This window comes from Aptenodytes patagonicus, chromosome 7 (assembly GCF_965638725.1).
Source record: "Aptenodytes patagonicus chromosome 7, bAptPat1.pri.cur, whole genome shotgun sequence".
In the NCBI taxonomy this organism is placed as follows: Eukaryota; Metazoa; Chordata; class Aves; order Sphenisciformes; family Spheniscidae; genus Aptenodytes; species Aptenodytes patagonicus.
Genome location: NC_134955.1, coordinates 47,845,968 through 47,862,189, shown reverse-complemented (window position 1 = coordinate 47,862,189; position 16,222 = coordinate 47,845,968). Strand labels below are relative to the sequence as shown.

General features: G+C 53.4%; 1 protein-coding gene across 3 annotated transcripts in view; it reads right to left on the bottom strand.

Annotated features, from left to right (window-relative positions):
• The window catches only part of TMEM63C (transmembrane protein 63C), a 37,262-nt gene extending 24,740 nt beyond the window's left edge, over positions 1-12,522 (bottom strand). Inside the window, exon 1 of one of the 3 annotated variants that reach the window (XM_076345175.1) lies at positions 12,486-12,522. The gene's annotated coding sequence lies outside the window, so the exon portion shown is untranslated. Of the gene's footprint in view, positions 1-8,251; positions 8,287-8,617; positions 8,801-12,485 lie in introns of those variants that run through there. The other 2 variants (XM_076345173.1, XM_076345172.1) reach the window with 2 other exon arrangements.
• Positions 12,523-16,222: the final 3,700 nt, after the last annotated feature.

The following is a 16,222-nucleotide window of genomic DNA, read 5'->3' as shown; positions in this document are numbered from 1 at the left end:
GTCAGCCCAGCCTGGCAGGTCTGCGGGGGGGGTCGCATCCTTTCAAACACGCTGCATCCAACAGCCAGTACCAGAGATGCTCTGTGGGCAAGTCAGCCTTGGAAAAAGGCTATCTGGGATCAGGGGGAAAATGGGAAAAAAGATCAGGATGGCAAGTTTTAGGGGCAGGAGGCAGAGAGATTGTCCCTGGTTTCTCTGCACAAGCCTGCCTTCCCCGCACACAGGGGCATGCAGCCAGGCTGGCATTCGGGAAGGGCTGGCAGCCCCTGCACTGCTCTGTCCACCCTGACGGCAGCGCGGGGTCCCCAGGCAGCCACCCCCTGCCCTCCACAGCATCACCGCTCATGTGAAAGAGAAAAGGAAAGGAAATTAAACATGAGGCGCTGCAGCAGACGGCTGCAAAAGGAGCCTCCCCAAGCCCGTGCCTCCTTGTCCTTCCAGGGCACTTTGGGCATAGCAGTGCCGGCACCAGGAATACAGCCGGCTGAAGAGATTTGGGGGCCCAGGCAGGGAGCAGTGTCCCAGCAACAGCCACTGCAAGCCTCTCCACAGCCCAGCAGCTGTTGAGGCCCTGCCACAATTAGCAGGAATCAGGCAGGCTTTGTGGCCATTTTGAGAGAGATGCTCGGGGATGCAGCATTGATAGGGAGGGGTTTTCACAGTGGCTGGGTGTCCTGGCCCAGCCCCAGCCCAGGCTCCTGCTTTCCACCTGGTTTCAGATATGCTGTTCTCCCCACCTGCATCCCCACCCAGCAGCTCATCCCAAACCTGCCACCGTGAACGCTGCTCTTGCCTGGCTGGGCTGGCCCTGTAGTGAGCACCCCAAGATCCCATACTTGGCCTCTGTGCTACCAGCAAGGCATTTACTAATTGAGTGAGGGTCTCCACCTCATCATCCACTACGTGGTTGATGTAAAGGGCAGTTTTGTGCACACTGTGCTGTGTAGCTGCCGTCCCTGCTCTGGGAAGCATCTCCCCACCTGGAAACACAAAGAGCTTCCAGCCAGTTTGAGAAAACCCAAGGCAAGAGTGCACGAGATCTCAGCACAGCTGCCGACTCCCAGCCCGGCTCCCTGGGGCAACCAGCATTTTCCGTAAAGCACGGACATGTCCTGCCCTGAAACACCCCTCTGATTCACCAGTGCCAGCGCCGCACCTGCACTTACTAGAGACAAAAAGCCGTGCAACCGCAGATGCTGCAGAGGCTTCAGCTCATCCCGACATCCCTGTGCTGACCACAGCCCCGGGAGGGTGAGCAGAGCTCTGCACAGGCAGCCAAACCCTCCTCCGTAGCAGCAGGAATCAATATTTAAGTGATTCTGAATCCCGTACTGTTGCCTCTTCCTTGGGGATAGGCCCACCTGCAGGACACACTAGTCTCCAAATCCTGCCTGGCTGCTTTCCATGCTTCTCCTGGCAGCGCAGCTCCATCACGGGGCACATGGGTGTCATGCTGGAGGGAGGGGACCAAAAAAGGACCAAAAGCCAGGTGTGAGGAGCCACAGGAGGGCGCTGGGAAAGCACCTTTTAATGCTTACCATGGCACGAGAGACCCTGTGCTAAATGAGCTGCAGGACCGGCCCAAACCCGAGAGCGGGCTCCAGCGATGCCACTGGTGCTGTGCAGAGCACGAGGCCGGCCACGCACACAGGCATGGCCGCAAAACCCAGCTACCTGGATTAGCTCTGTTCAATGAAGGAGCGAGATACCATCCTGCTGACACAAACGCCCTCCCCGCTTCCCATCTCTCGACCAAGGTGAGCTGCAGGGAATGGAGAGCTTTCCCCAGCATGTTCAGGGAGCGGGCAGCCAGCTTGCAGCACCGAGAGCAGGATCGGACCCGAAGCCTGGCAGGTCCCATCACATGCCTGCACACCCCTTCTCCTGCCCCAGGGGATGGGGAGGACACAGCACTGGCACGGTGGGCTCCCACGGGCAGCCGGGGAGGTGGAGGGACACCCCCGAGCATCAGTCCCAGATGGGACTTTAAAGGCTACAGATGTACGGAAATTTATTCTGCCCCCAGGATATTTTCCACAAAAAATCCCAAGCCCAAAGAAATGTAGAGTGAAATCCCTTCTCTGCTGAAACCAACTAGAACATGCCTTTCACGAGGGCCAAAAATTCACCTCCTTGTTACGGAGGGAAAGAAACCCCTGAAGTTTGACTCTGTGCAGGAGCTGTCCAAATAAACAGCTGGCCCCTCAGACGTAGCTGCTGGGATGAAGGAATCCTGAAACCTAATGATTACCCCAGAACACACGTAAAGCTGTAGTCGTGATAGTGTACATATGTACCCAAGACAAGGCTTAGGACATGGTCATAGTTATACAAAGTCCAATTACTAAAGTTTTGCATAGCTAGGTTTATCCAGCCCAGTGTGTAGGATATCACAGGACTGTATTTGCAGAAACATCCATCCCCTGACTTTCCTGCAATGACTGAACTAACCTGAAAGTCTTTAAAATGCACCATTCTCAGGAGGTGGCCCAGCCACTGGAGCTGGTATTAGCAGTATTCGCTTTGTTGGGAATTTTTTGTTTCTGACCAAGGAAGAATTTGATGAAATTTCATGGAAGAAAACACAAGAAATTAAAAACTGGGATGAAAGAAGATTAAACTTGATTAAAACCTCCCAACAGAAACTGCCTGATAGGAAGATTAGCAGCAGCATAATATGAAAGGAAAAAGCAATAAAGAGGACTTAGAACTAGAACAAATAAAGAATTATGACTTTTGGAAACATGTACCTGACAAAAGTAATCAGATTTTGTCTGAACTAAAAACTTTTTAAATTAAAAGACAAACAATTTAAAACTGGAAGTTATAACAACCTACATGCTAAGACCTCAGATCACTCTCATCAGTGAAAAGTAAGTCCGTAGAAATTCATGCAACATGTCCTTGCTGCCAGATCCACTCACTGGCTGAGCACCTAGAGCTAAAGCCTGATGAACTGCAAAAGCAGCTCTGAAAGCAGCAACCTTTTTGAAAGCAGAGGAAAAAAAAAGTTTCAATTAGTTCAGTACACTGATTAGTTTAGTCAAAGTTCAGAAAATTACTGCAGGTTAACGCAGGAGAGCTTGGTTCCCTTTCCAAGCCCAATGAAGATGAAGTGTGAGAGGATAATCTCTGCTAGTTCTGAATTCTTAAAAGCCAGAGATAATCAGGTCATATCACTGGTTGTATTTTACATCTCCTATAATAAAATTCTGTTCCTACAATATAGTATTATAGTAATACAATATAGTATAGTAATATAGTATTGTTAAATTCATTACATATACAAATAATGCTTTCATAAACTTATTCTTTTTCTTTTGTGGACCCATACATTTTAAGCAGTTTTATTTTTACCAGCTAGAAACCGTTTTTTAAATGCTTGCTTTCTGCATTTTGAATTGGATTTCATTTTCCACTGAAATTCAGCTGGACCAAATTTATAATAAATCATGAAGTGATATCTAATGAAGAAATGTGTCACTCACCATTTTCTAATGCAAGAAATACAGACGTTAAGAATCTAAATAACCGCATGTTACACTGTAAACCCACTCACTTAAGCATGGTGCAGCCTCCTGCTCAACCCTACTCATCACTGAGAATCAACTTGTCCTTAGGAAAAGAGCAAAAGTGTAACAACACAGCAAGATTAAAACTAGGTACTTAGGTCGTGGCCTTCTGATCATTAATTTAAATTGTGACTTTAATCCATCCATCCTACTTAGCAGCAGGCCAAGAGCCAAACAAGGCGCAGATCAAACTTACTCTGAAGTCTACAAAGTTTAGTTCATTTTTCTGCCATTTTTGCCATTTTACTTCCCTTCCATGAAGCTCTGCCATCTGTGACCTCTCCCTGAGAAAAGCAGCCCAGAAACACAAGGAACGGTGCATGTCCCCAGCCCGAAGCCTGCAAGCCCTGGGAGTCTCTTACTGGTGTAGAGACCTCCAGACCACCGCTTGCAGGCTCAGGGGAGCTAGGCAAACCTCCTATGTGGTCTATGACTTCTGGTCATTTCTCTAATGCTGCCTTGGGGATTAACCCATGGTGACCGAATTTGTCAGAAGATAGGACAAATAATCACAGAAACGTTGAGGCTGAAGGGAGATTGTCTAGTCCAGCCTCCTTTCTCAAAGCAGGGTCAGCTGGAGGAGGTTGCTCAGGGCCATGTCCAGGCAGGTTTTGAATATCTCCAAGGATAGAGACTCTGCTCCAAGCCAGAGCCATGCCGAGAAGACCATCCCAACCTGCTGTTGCCACCAGGTCCTCCAGCCAGGTGGGGCCCCAGCCCCAGGCTACTGGGGGCTGTCCCAGCGCTGGCTGGGATCCTAGCTGCGCTGGTGTTCTGTGGCCCATGGTCAGCCACTTCCAAGCCTTGCGAGTCACCCTTCAGCTTGCCAGATGCCCTCATGCGACGTCTCAGCACCTCAGCCTGTGCCACTTCCCTGGCATGTCATCCTAGCGTGGGTCACCTTGCTGCATGGCTAGCACAGCAAGGGGACTCCTCCGGCATGGTCACCTTGGCTTGGCCAAAACAGGGTCCCCATGCCTTGTCTCAGGGTACCACAGGCTCACTTTGGACCACAGCTGAGAGCTGCTCCCCAGCTATCCTTCCAAACCTGAGGTTTGCCCTAACTCCCCCACCTCTACCTTCTCTGAATTTTGGTCTCCCCTACCCCATCCAACACAGCACATCAAGGGGTTTGTTGTCTCAATCTCCATCACCTCCTGCCCCAGCTGCCTCCTACCACCAACTCCCAGATAACAATAAAGTGCTCCCCAGCGGAGCAGGGCCAGAGCCGCTTTCTCTCTCTGTTAGGAGGAACTCAATATTACATGACGACATATTTTTCCACCTCTCACAACCTTCCTTTTAGCACTTGGGGGTGCAGTGGAACTTGGCTTGTTCAGATCCTGCCTTCCTCTTGGCTCACCCACAATCTGCAGATGACAAGACACAAGATGCTGGTGCTGGGGGTAGGGGAATCGGGTCACCCAAAGCTTTCACGTGCTCCCACTGAACAGGAGCACTGAGCCTCTCTGTTCTGGTACTCCATTTTAAACACATCTTTATTTGAGATCAAACTACGACAGCATAGAAGCCCCTCCTTGGTCAAAATGGTACCCATAGCTTCTCATGGGGACTCTGCTGGGAACTGCACAACCGATCCCAGTGTTGAAATGCTTCCGTACCATGGCGTTCATGCTCCCCAGAGGCTGGGCAACATTACAGTAATTTCAAGGAAGGCGATTTCTCAGCCAAAGAGGTTTTCTCTGCAGCCCTTAACATGGCTGCAGCTCTTATGCCAACACAGCCATCCACTAAGAGAGGGCTGTACCAGGACAGGTAAGGCAGGACAGCGCTGGGGCTTAGGTAACCACCAAGATGAGTCGTAAAAAGTGAATCTGGTGAGGAGGTGTGAGATCGAGCGGCAGCTGAACCGCCAGAGAGGTGAGGTTGACGCAGGGACCGGGGCAGCGGGCTGGGAAAGGGGAGCCCATGCCCCCCGCCAGGCTACTCTACCCCACCTCCCCCTGCCTCTGCAGAGAGGCCCTGTGAGACCTGCCGCGCCCAGTCTCACCCATTAACCAGCAACAATAGCGGCCTGGCCTGTGAGCAAACTGCTGCCATTGTCCCCACCTAATAACAAGGTGTGATCACAGCCTAATTACCAGTCCCAGCTACATTTGAAGCAGTAACTTCAAGCCAGCCTTTAAAAGATGTTTAGGCATCTTAAAGCGCGGGTAGATGCCAAGTGGGATCCTCAAAAGCTCTAAGACCTCTCATCCTTGAGGGATCTGATAGCTGGTTAGGGACTGAAAGTAATCAAGCCATAGCTGAAGGAAATTGGGACTGGAGCTGCTTCTCCTGAAATAATCTCAAAGCAAACCCACTTTTGCTCTGAGCGCAGTGCATCAGCAATGCAACGTTTTCTTCAAACTTACAGCTAAGTACACAAAATATATTTACAGCAATTAAAGTAGGTATGAAGCATTTCAAACGCAGAAGTGACAACGGTAGAAGGCTTTGGTGTTTATAGGACTCACGGAGGAGTCAGCACACTGATGTTTGCCTAAGAGTTTAGGTGACTGATTAGTTTAATATCAATTGAATTCACTTGTGGGTGCTAGAAACATTTCTCCCTCTCCTTGCTGCTCTGGGAAAGCTCTCAGAGTCTGTTAAGACAGGAGTATTTCCTGCGAGGAATATTTTAAAGCAGTGACACCCCTCCTTTTACAACTCTGCAGATGTAGGCTCTGAAGCTGTGATGAAATCTGCCTTACTTTCCCTTGGGCCTGAAGTCTCTGCGTGGAAGGAGGACAGTATTCATCCATGAGGGCCTATGCACACCCCTGACCAGCATCCCCAGCAAGCACCGCTATTTCTGTCCCCGTTTGCAGGACCACCCTATGCTTACCATTGTCAGCAGCCACCAAACCAGGGATGAACTAGTTAACCTCAGGGAAAGCCTTGAAGAGGAAAGCAGCTACAGAGCGATTCAAGTGTTATCATGCAAAAAAATAAAAGAGCTGAAAGGCATTCAGACGGGACTTGCAGGAAGACAGGAGCTAGGATGCTGCCCTGGGAAGAAGGCAGAGGTTTAAGCTTACAGAGAAGCCAGAAAAGCCCATATGTGCTATGGAGTCAGAGGCTGCAGGGGTGCCGGCGGCCCCCCTGCTTTTATTTATTACTTATTTGTTTGCCAATGGCTGTTTGCCAGGCTACTTAAAACAAATCCTTCCTGAAAGAGCTGCTTCTGCCTCCCTCCTCCATCTGCTGCCCAGCCCTGACCACCGCTTTGCAGGGTAGCAGGGAAGGCAGTGGGGCCAGGGTTCAGGTCTAGTCTCAGGGCCAGTCTTTCTGCCTTCTGCTTTTCCACATTTTCCCCCCTCTCTCTGAACAAATACCGCAAACCACTTCAACAGCACCTTTTACTCCAAATGGCACATTTTGCCTTCTCTCCGCTGCTCAGACAGGCAGCCTGACCTGTCACACTGCATCGTAAAACCCCAACATGGGGCAAGGTGCTTTCCCATAGCTCTTTTGCCCACCTAGCTTTCCCCTCACCTCCTCACTCTCTGTCCGCTCCCCCCTGAACTCTGAAGCTGGAGAAGGCAGGAGTGCAGATCAGTGCTGGAGATGGTGGCTAAACAGTTAAAAGCAAAAAGATGTTCATGCAGAAATAACATCTGCCAGCCAGACAAAGGTCTCTCTTTCTCCTGATAACACCCATTCTGTTCAGGAGGTTTCTGAATTGCAAACCCGCTGTGCAGCCCCGCTGCCGCTAGAGAGGATGGGGAAGCAAGCAAGGGAGAAGGCAGGGCCTTGATCTGTGGACAAATCTGGATGAAGTCGTAAACTGGGGGGAGAGCAGCTTGGCCAGAGTGTTAGATCATCCTGACCTGACAGCCCTTTCAGAGTCACTAATCTCTCAAATGCTGGAGGGAGAAATGCAGAGAGATTCCCCCTCTTCTCCCCTGCCAGCACAAAGCGTTTCTAACACTGTCAGGTGTGGCTCCCGGAAGGAGGATTCTGTGGCCAGGATGACGTGGGGACCAAGCACAAGCCATGGCATGACACAGCGGTGGGATGACATTTTATCTCGCATCAGAGGACAGCAGTGCAGGCCAGCTGGGAAAGGACACCGAGGGGCTGGGGCTCGCTCTCTTCTTCTGCTGCTGACTTACTCCAGCAGCCCAGGGAAGCCCCCGCACCTCGCTGGGCCTCAGCTGCCCATCGGGCAGGTGAAGACAAGCATTACTTAAAGCCACTTTGGTACATGGTCCAGAATGAGGGCAGGAAAACAGCGTCTAAACAGAGCTAAGTACCCAAAAATCTCCTACAACAGCAAACCAAGCCCATCCCTGTATCCTGGACCCGCAGAGTCGCCCTCGCGAGCTATACCTGGGTGCTGCCCAACACGGTGCCTGCACACTCGCCCAGGGGGTCACACAAGTTGCCATGAGCATCCCCCAGCGCGGTCCCAAAGCCAGGCCCACCCGGGAGGCGCAGCTAAGCGCGGGGGGCCGGGATTAGCCCCACGCACGGCGCGGCTTCCTCCCCACCCCAATCACCCCACGGGCAGGACGTCCCCCCGACCCGTCCTGCACCGCAGGAGACCCCCCAGCCCACCCCTCGCTGGAGCCCCGCTGCCCGCCGGGACCCCGCCCGCCGCCGCGGCAGGCGCCGGCTGAGCCCCGCAGCCCGGACCGCGGCTCCCGCCCCGCCGCCGCCTCCCCCGGACTGACCTGCTGGGTGGTCCCGGCCCCGCTCCGCTCCGGGCCCCGCGCCCGCCGCCTCCCTCCTCCCCTCCCCGCGGTCCCCCCGCGCCGTCCGGCCGCGGGCTGCCCGGCCCCGGCCCCGGCACCGGCCCCGGCACCGGCAGGGGGAAAGGGAAGGGGCCGGGGCCGCCGCCGCTCCGCCCTCCCGCCCGCCCCGCTGCGGCGGGGAGGCCGCGGTCTCCGGGCTGCTCCCCCCCGCCCCACCGATGCTCGGGCGCCGGGGCCTGCGCCGCCGGCCACCGGGCCGAAAAGCGGCCGGAGCTCCGGGCCCCGCGGGGGTAGCCGCCTCCTGGCCCGGAGCGGGGGCGGGCAGCCCCCCGCCGCGCTGCCTACCGTGAGCCCCGCGGCATCCGTGCGGGGAGGAGGGGGCGAGGCCGCGGCCGGCGGCTCCGCGGCGGCCCCGGCTGCTCCGGCTATCGTTACGGGGAGCGGGCGGGGAGCTGCCGGCAGAGCGCCTGGGTGCGGGGTCTGCGCGTCTCAGGCTATTTCTGGGTCTGAGGCTGTGCCCGCCGCATCAGCCTCTCCGAGCAGCTTCTGCGGCGCTCGGGCTCCTCGGGATGGCTGCCCGGGCGTGTGCCACAGGGAGAGACGGGAACGGGCCTCCAGGGCAGGCAGCCAGCAGAGTGGGGGCACACGGGGGGTCAGCCTGCCAACACAGAGGCAGGGGCAGGTGGATGGGAGCACTTTTGACCTCAACAGCATTTGCAAAACCTCTCCCGTTGATGCAGCATCGCTCAGTTGCTTGGCAGGGGTGATAGCTAAGAAACTTCCTAGGGGTTTTATTTCTGCAGAGCAGCCATGCCTTCCTACCATCAGGAGTGACCGGCAGGTGGGACAGGGACCTGAGCCATCAAGGTGCAAAGGGGCTTTGAGAGCCTGGTTTTCCTTAAGCATCCCACCCTGCTCCCCATCTCTCCAACCCATGAGGATCCAGGCAGCGCACCCCGTATTGGAGAAATGGACAGCAGCACACCCAGGGGTGTGGTACTGGCTGTCTCGCCCAGCCACCAGTGTTCCCAAACGATGATCAGGGACACACCTGCAACTGGGCTATCAGGGAACAGCCACCAGAATGTGACCGCAGGGAAGTCCCACTGACATCCCAAGCGCTTCATTGCTACCACCTCGTATGGGGGGCCTGGGGTCACACATCTGTGGCTTCTCCAGATGCTGAGTAAACAGTGTTGCTCTGCAGCATTCTCTGAAGGCTTGTTTGGGCTCATTTTCTCTCTTTCGGGCTGAAGAAGCACAATCCAGTGGCTAAGCCCCTGCCGTTTAAAGAACCTTCCAGTCTGACAAGCTTTCCTGGTTTCGGCAGGGACAGAGTTAATTTCCTTTCTAGTAGCTGGTACAGTGTTTTGGATTTAGGATGAGAACAAAGTTGATAATGCACCGATGTTTTAGTTGTTGCTAGGTAATGCTTACACTAGCCAAGGACTTTTTAGTTTTCCATGCTCTACCGACTGAGAAGGCTGGAGGTGCACAAGAAGCCGGGAGGGGGCACAGCCAAACTGGCCAAAGGGACATTCCATACCATGTGACGTCATGCTCAGTACATAAACTGGGGAAAGCTGGCCGGGGGGACCGCTGCTCGGGGACTGGCTGGGCATTGGTCGGCGGGTGGTGAGCAATTGTACTGTGCATCACTTGCTTTGTGTATTATTATTATTATCATATTATTATTATTATCATATTATTATTATTATCATATTATTTCAATTATTAAACTGTTTTTATCTCAACCCATGAGTTTTTCTCACTTGTGCTCTTCCAATTCTCTCCCCCATCCCACCGGGTGGGGGGGGAGTGAGCGAGCGGCTGCGTGGTGCTTAGTTGCCGACTGAGATTAAACCACGACACAAGCACAGCTATGAAAGTCACCAGAAGAGAAGCATCAGGGAACCAAAACATGTAATGAGCTGCCAGCCAAGAACGTCCCTTCATACTGCAAGTGGAAATAGGCTGGCACAGCTCATGGACTGTGAGGAATCAAGGGGTGAAAACCAGGTGTCTCCCATAGTGTCTTTCCTTTTTTTTCAGGCTCCCCAAGGCTGAGGTAGCACTCAGCTGATTTCTGCTCTGCTGGAGCATGGTGCAGAGCACAGGTGGGCTACAACGCAATGCCTTTTGATAAAACTTTACTATAAATAAGACCTTTATCCCCAACTGGTAACTTCTAGGAGCTACCATAGCCCAAAAAACACATGCCTAAAACTTTAGGGAACAGCTGAACAAAACAAGATTTCCAAATGTCTTTCACTGCCATCTCCTTCAGCCCCAGCAATATGTATGATGTGGAGAAGTCACGCAGCTTGCGCCCTCACTCCAGACAAGCCAGCGCCAGTCCTACAGCATCACCAAGGCTTGGAGACCCTGACTGCTGCCTTGCAGCAGGTGACACTGTCTGCCTCAGGAGAGAGCAGAGAGGACTGTGCTGGCTTAGTACATCATGTGCTCTGCAAACACTGAGCAACAGGGGCTTGTGGGAGAAACAAATCTGTGGGGATTTTCTAAAATGCCTTGTGACTGTGATCTGCCACTGGGTCCCCAATATTCGATACCCTACTTCTAAGCAAGTGAAGACTGTGTTTTGCATAAGCCATGGCTTCTCTGACCTACTGAACTGGAAATGAATATGCTCCATCACTTAAAGTGGCAAATGCTGCCGGGAAATCTTGACTTCTGAGCAGAGCTGGCAACCTGGCTGCCGGTGAGCTGCCCCAGTCCCAAAGGAGTGAACACCCGCCCCCCCCTCCCTTGACCCGCCAAGACATCAGGGATCATACAAAGCTGGGCAAACCTATCCCGTGCGTAAGCCATTCCCTGGAGATACTTGTTTCTTCCTGACTCTGGCCCAGATTGTGCCTAGCTGGAATAGAATAGAATAGAATAGAATAGAATAGAATAGAATAGAATAGAATAGAATAGAATAGAATAATAAACCAAGAGGGAAACACAGAGGAGTCCAAACAAGGAGAAAAACTCTTTCATGTTCTGCTTCAGTGGCCATGACTTTGGCCCAAGAAGAGCCTTACAGGTACGGGTCTCACAAGGGCTCAGGCATCCAATGGTTTTTAAGTCCCTCCACATGCCTGGGAAGCACAAGCAGTGCGTGGCTCAGCCTCCAGCTCTGCGTGCGGAGGGGCCTGTTACCTCCTTCCCGCGCTGCTTATAACACTGCAGCAGTGCAAGAGATGCGGAGCTGCAGCCAGAGGCAGCAGGAGGATGAGGCACAGGGAGCTGCTTCGCAGTCGGAGCTGTAGCACTGCGTCCTGCTGTCTGTGTGATGCTCCCAATTGTAATTCCTCTTTTCCGTCGCTTATGGCTTTAATATTTAAGCTGAATTTCTCGAGGCAAGCTCAGGCACTCGGGATGAGTTTGTCTAGACACATTTCAGGCAAGATGGTGCAACTGTTCCTGAGAATGACGTCTGGAGAAAAAGACTATTTTGCCCATGTTTAAAAAAAAGGCTGGTGGTTTCTCCTCGGGCAGCTCCAGTGTCTCCGAGCTTCGGAGCCAAACGCTGGCAAAGATGTGGCCTTTAGCCAGGGATGTGCCTTTGAATACCCCCGTGGAGCTGGTATATGTCTCTGGAAAACTGCAGTTTGCCCAGACCAGGGGCAGACTTGAAGGGTGCAGGAATGAAAATACCCTTTAGTCCCTGCTCCCTGCTCCTGGAGGCAACCAGAGTGTGTCTGTGCCCCTGGCTGGCAGCCCAGCCTAGCACGGCACGGCGCTGCTGGGATGTCCCCATACCGGCTGCTCTCCACGAGGATGGGCCAGCTGGGGTGCGGCGAGCACAGCCCGTGACCCCTCGGCCAGAGCTTGCCTGTAGGCAACCATCAAAGAGAGCCCTCACCTCCCTAGCGCAGGGGTGGGAGCCAGGATGGGGCTTCACAGGGCCGTGTGGTGTGGGCAGGCCTGGACACGGCACCCGGGAAGCGGGGCTGGGAATGGGCAAAGGCACAAAATGGCCAGTGCTGGCGTAGTGCAGCCCTGAATGCGTCCCCAGACTTTCTTACCTGCAAACTGCTTCCAGGACAGAATTACTTGTTTCCTTGGAGGATTTTTTCCTGATCATTACATTATGTTCATGCTTCAAAAGCAGGAATGAATTTCTTCTCATCCCTGGGACAAGTGGGGGATTATCCCCCAGGTAGAGATGGAAACTCACACCTGAGGAGGTTAAAGTTGTGCTTACCCAGCGATGCTGGGCAGTTTCTCCTGCAGTTGGCATGGCACGGCACCGCAGCCCTTCTGTGCTAACTTCAGCCCTGGCCGTGGGCACTCAGCATTTCTTCCAGCTGGACTCCAGGGCACCGAGCGGACACTCGGAAAATGAAATCCGTGCAGTTTAGTCACCGCGTAAGGGAAGTGTGGGTGAACCACCCCGCCCCGCGCAGCCCCGGGGCGGCGGCAGGAGAGAGGCTGCTCCCCAGGGCAGCGTTAGCCGCCCTCTCCCGAGAGGTGCCTGCCCTTCCCAGCGCTGCCTGCCTCCTTCCCGAAATACCTCCTGCCTGCCGTAACTAAGGAAACAGGGCTCCTGTAGGCAGCAGCTGCTTTCAGTGCGCACCGTTGCTGGGTCCCCAGGGCGCAGGGGAGCTGCGGGCACCAGCCCGGGCTGAGGCAGCGCCAGCCCCATCCACAGCCCGGCCAGGGGCCTCCGGGCTGCGCCACAGCCCGCTCCCAGAGCCCAAGTGCAGGGCAGCACCTCCCACTCCTTGAAATCCGAGGCAGAGACGGCTGTGACAGACCCACATCCCCCTGTGCAGGGGAGGGCTCTGCACCCCTCACTGGGGTCTGCCTGGCAGGGACCCCCGGTTCCATGCGAGATGCTTCTCCCTTCCCACAGGAGACCATGGGACTCGCGCTTTGCAGAAGGAGAGGCTGGAAGAGCTGCAGCAGAGGTTGAGCCGCCATCACACCAGCCACCTCTATTCCGTTAATTAAAAAAGCTAATTTCTTAATTTTCAAGTGCTCACCCCGGACCTTTGCAGGGCTCTTTGAAGGCAGCTTCCCATTGGGAATAGCAGAGAAACTGGGCCTGCAGCTGCTAAGCTGGGAAATCATCTTTCCCCCATGCCAGCTCCCTCATGGTTTTGTGTCTGCATGCTTGTAATTTCAGATCTGCTTCAAACAACACCCACCACCCAGGCTGCGTGACCAGGCGCTAATCAGTTACATTAAAATATGCTAATTGGCTCTTCCCAATTGCCAGTCAGGCGGGACAGTGTGGCTCAGGACTCACAGGCACAGGATTTCTCCGTGCCTCCAGATCTCAGTTTTTTGGCTGACCTGGGGAAGCGAGGTGTTCCCGTGGTGCTGCCCTGCCACTGCCAGCCACGCTCCAAAAGGCACCAGGGCTGGGCCCTCAGCACAGGCAGCTCAGGTTGTCCAAGCCACTGATGCAGCTTGAACCCAACTGCTCATCTCAATGAATACCATCCCCAGCTCTCCCAGCTGTCAGCCACTGCTGCCTCCAGTGGTGCCTCTGTGGGTGCTCCCACCCGCTCTTGTATCACGGCAAGCAACTGGTGTAGCTTCTTGCCTGGGGCTTTCCTCTCTTCACCCCAGCACCCTGCCACTAACCAAATGTTCCTTCACTTTTCCCTCCCCAGATCCTGCCTTTTGCAACATGGAGCATTTTGCTCACCCCCTTGAAGAAGGACCCATTGGAGATCTCCTTTAGACCTGCAGGCTTGCACTTGGTAACGCCAAGCCAGCTTTTGTGCATCAAACATCCTTGCATTACTCTGCAAATAGCTAGTCTGCACTTCCCCAGAGGTCAGGCCCACTGCCCACCTACCCTGTCAACGACAGGCGCTTTGACTTGGCCCCATGTCTGCTCTGAAAGCCCAGGGTATGCTGTGTTGCTTGCCTGTGGCTCTGGAGACACACACAGATAGGAGCACAGGTCCATTCACTGTGTGGAAAATACACCTCCCTCTCTCATGCATGTGTGTGTGAAAGAGAAACAAAATAAATACATGGTTATATGGAGCTTGAAGTGGATCAGAGTCAAATCTTTCCTGCACATCTCAGGGCAATGACCCCTCTGCGTCAGGAGGTGCAACCGGTAATTCCTGACAGACGAGAAGAAGATCCAGGCTGCGCACTTGACCTTCTGAAGCAGGAAATGGCATTTGCAATGATGCTTCAAGCAATGAAAGATTGATTGCGGAGATACCGGGGAAAAGTGATGGTAGTTTTAATAAGAATGTCAGCGGATTATGGGGGAAGGATATAAGCTGACAGCCTGAGCCGGGAGAGCCAGCGAGGAAGATGCACATCATGTAATGAACCATATTACCATTCTGGCCCAACGCAGGGCTCTGCGTGCAGGCTGTGTCTCTGCCCACATGCCCAGCCTTCCCGGGAGCAAACACTCAATGCACTGATGCTCTCCCCGACTAAAACAGTTGCCAGCAGCGCAGCCGGCTAATGCATGATGGCATGGTCCTTTATGAAAGTCATTAACTCTAAATAGGCTGTCTCATATACAAAATATTCAACAAAAACGTCTTTGCTAACTAGCTCGTTGGTCTTTCCTTCATGTACAGAATAGCACCAAAATGAAAAAAAAAATGAAAGGAAAGAAAAAGGAAGGGCTATCCTAGGTCAGAAAAGGGATTTGTGTAGACTAGCATTCTGTTTCTGGAAGCGGCTGGTAGGAAACACCTTGAGAACAGCGCAAGAACAGAGCGTGAGGACGATGCTCCTGCAGTGTCCTCTCCCACTCACCAGCACCAGGCTTCCTGCACCAGCAAATACATCATTCTTGAAAGAGATTCAGAAGCCATATAAAATGTGGGCATCCACAATGCCTTGCAGCAAGGTGTTCCCCGGGTAAGCCGCACGTTGTGTGAAGAGCACAACATCTCCTCACGGCTCTTCAGACCCACTCACCAGCTACTTTCACCCACTTCTCAGCCTGGAATATGCAGTCAACATTTGAGCCTAGTCATTAACAAATAATTATTTATTAATTTCTCTGCTCATGCTGCTGGCTTTACCTATGGTTTTACTGAGTGTATAATTTATCATCTTCAACTTAATTTGTCTTGATCTTTGCACCTCCTTTCTCCCTCCCCTCCTTTCCACATGCACTGAAATGAAGCCACCACTCAGGTAGAGGCAATATGGAGTTTATCAGGCTGGAGTTACACCAGGGCGGAGCTGAGAATGCTCAACTGAACTGAAACTAGAAGGGAAATGTGAGTGAATGACATGCTATTAATGGCTAATAATGCTACCCCATGACAAAAGCAGAGTCCTGAAACACTGGTGGTCACTGATGACCGCAGCCCTGCTTCTGGTCCCTCATCCACCTCCCCAGTTAGCTCAGCAAGTGGTAGCTCTGCCTCTGCTTCAGCAGACCTCCAAGAGACCCAGGGAGAGCTCTAGCACGCTGAGACAAGGCCGATGCAGCAGCTCTTTTGCTCCCTGTTGGTGATCAATGTAACATGTGGTGTAACAAACAAGGAGAAAGCACTGGATCTCCCAAGCAAAAGCTTGGAGAACTCCTGAGCACGTTTAGCCGTGTTGCAACAGAGCATGAATCACTGCAGTGGGTAAGACTCACATCTGATGCAGCTTTCGTCCTCCTGCAGTGAGGACTGCAGTCCTCATCAGTGGCAATTTGGGGAGGTGGGGGATGCTGCTTTGCAGGTGGATCCTGCCAGGGGAGCAAGCGCTGCCCTCCCAAGGGAGATCACAGCTGCGGGGCTGGGGGCTCCCCAGCAGAGCTGGAGAGGGAGGCAGGGCAGAGGTCTCTCTTGGGTTGTGATGGTCAGCTCCTGTCTTATGTCCACAAATGTCCTCGAGCTGCTTGGCTCCTGAATCACAATGGTGGCAGCCCCATGCTGTGGGTGACCCAGGGAAGGGATGTGCAAGCTGGCCACTTGCGCCCCCCAGCCCACCCCTGCAACACCACTGCAC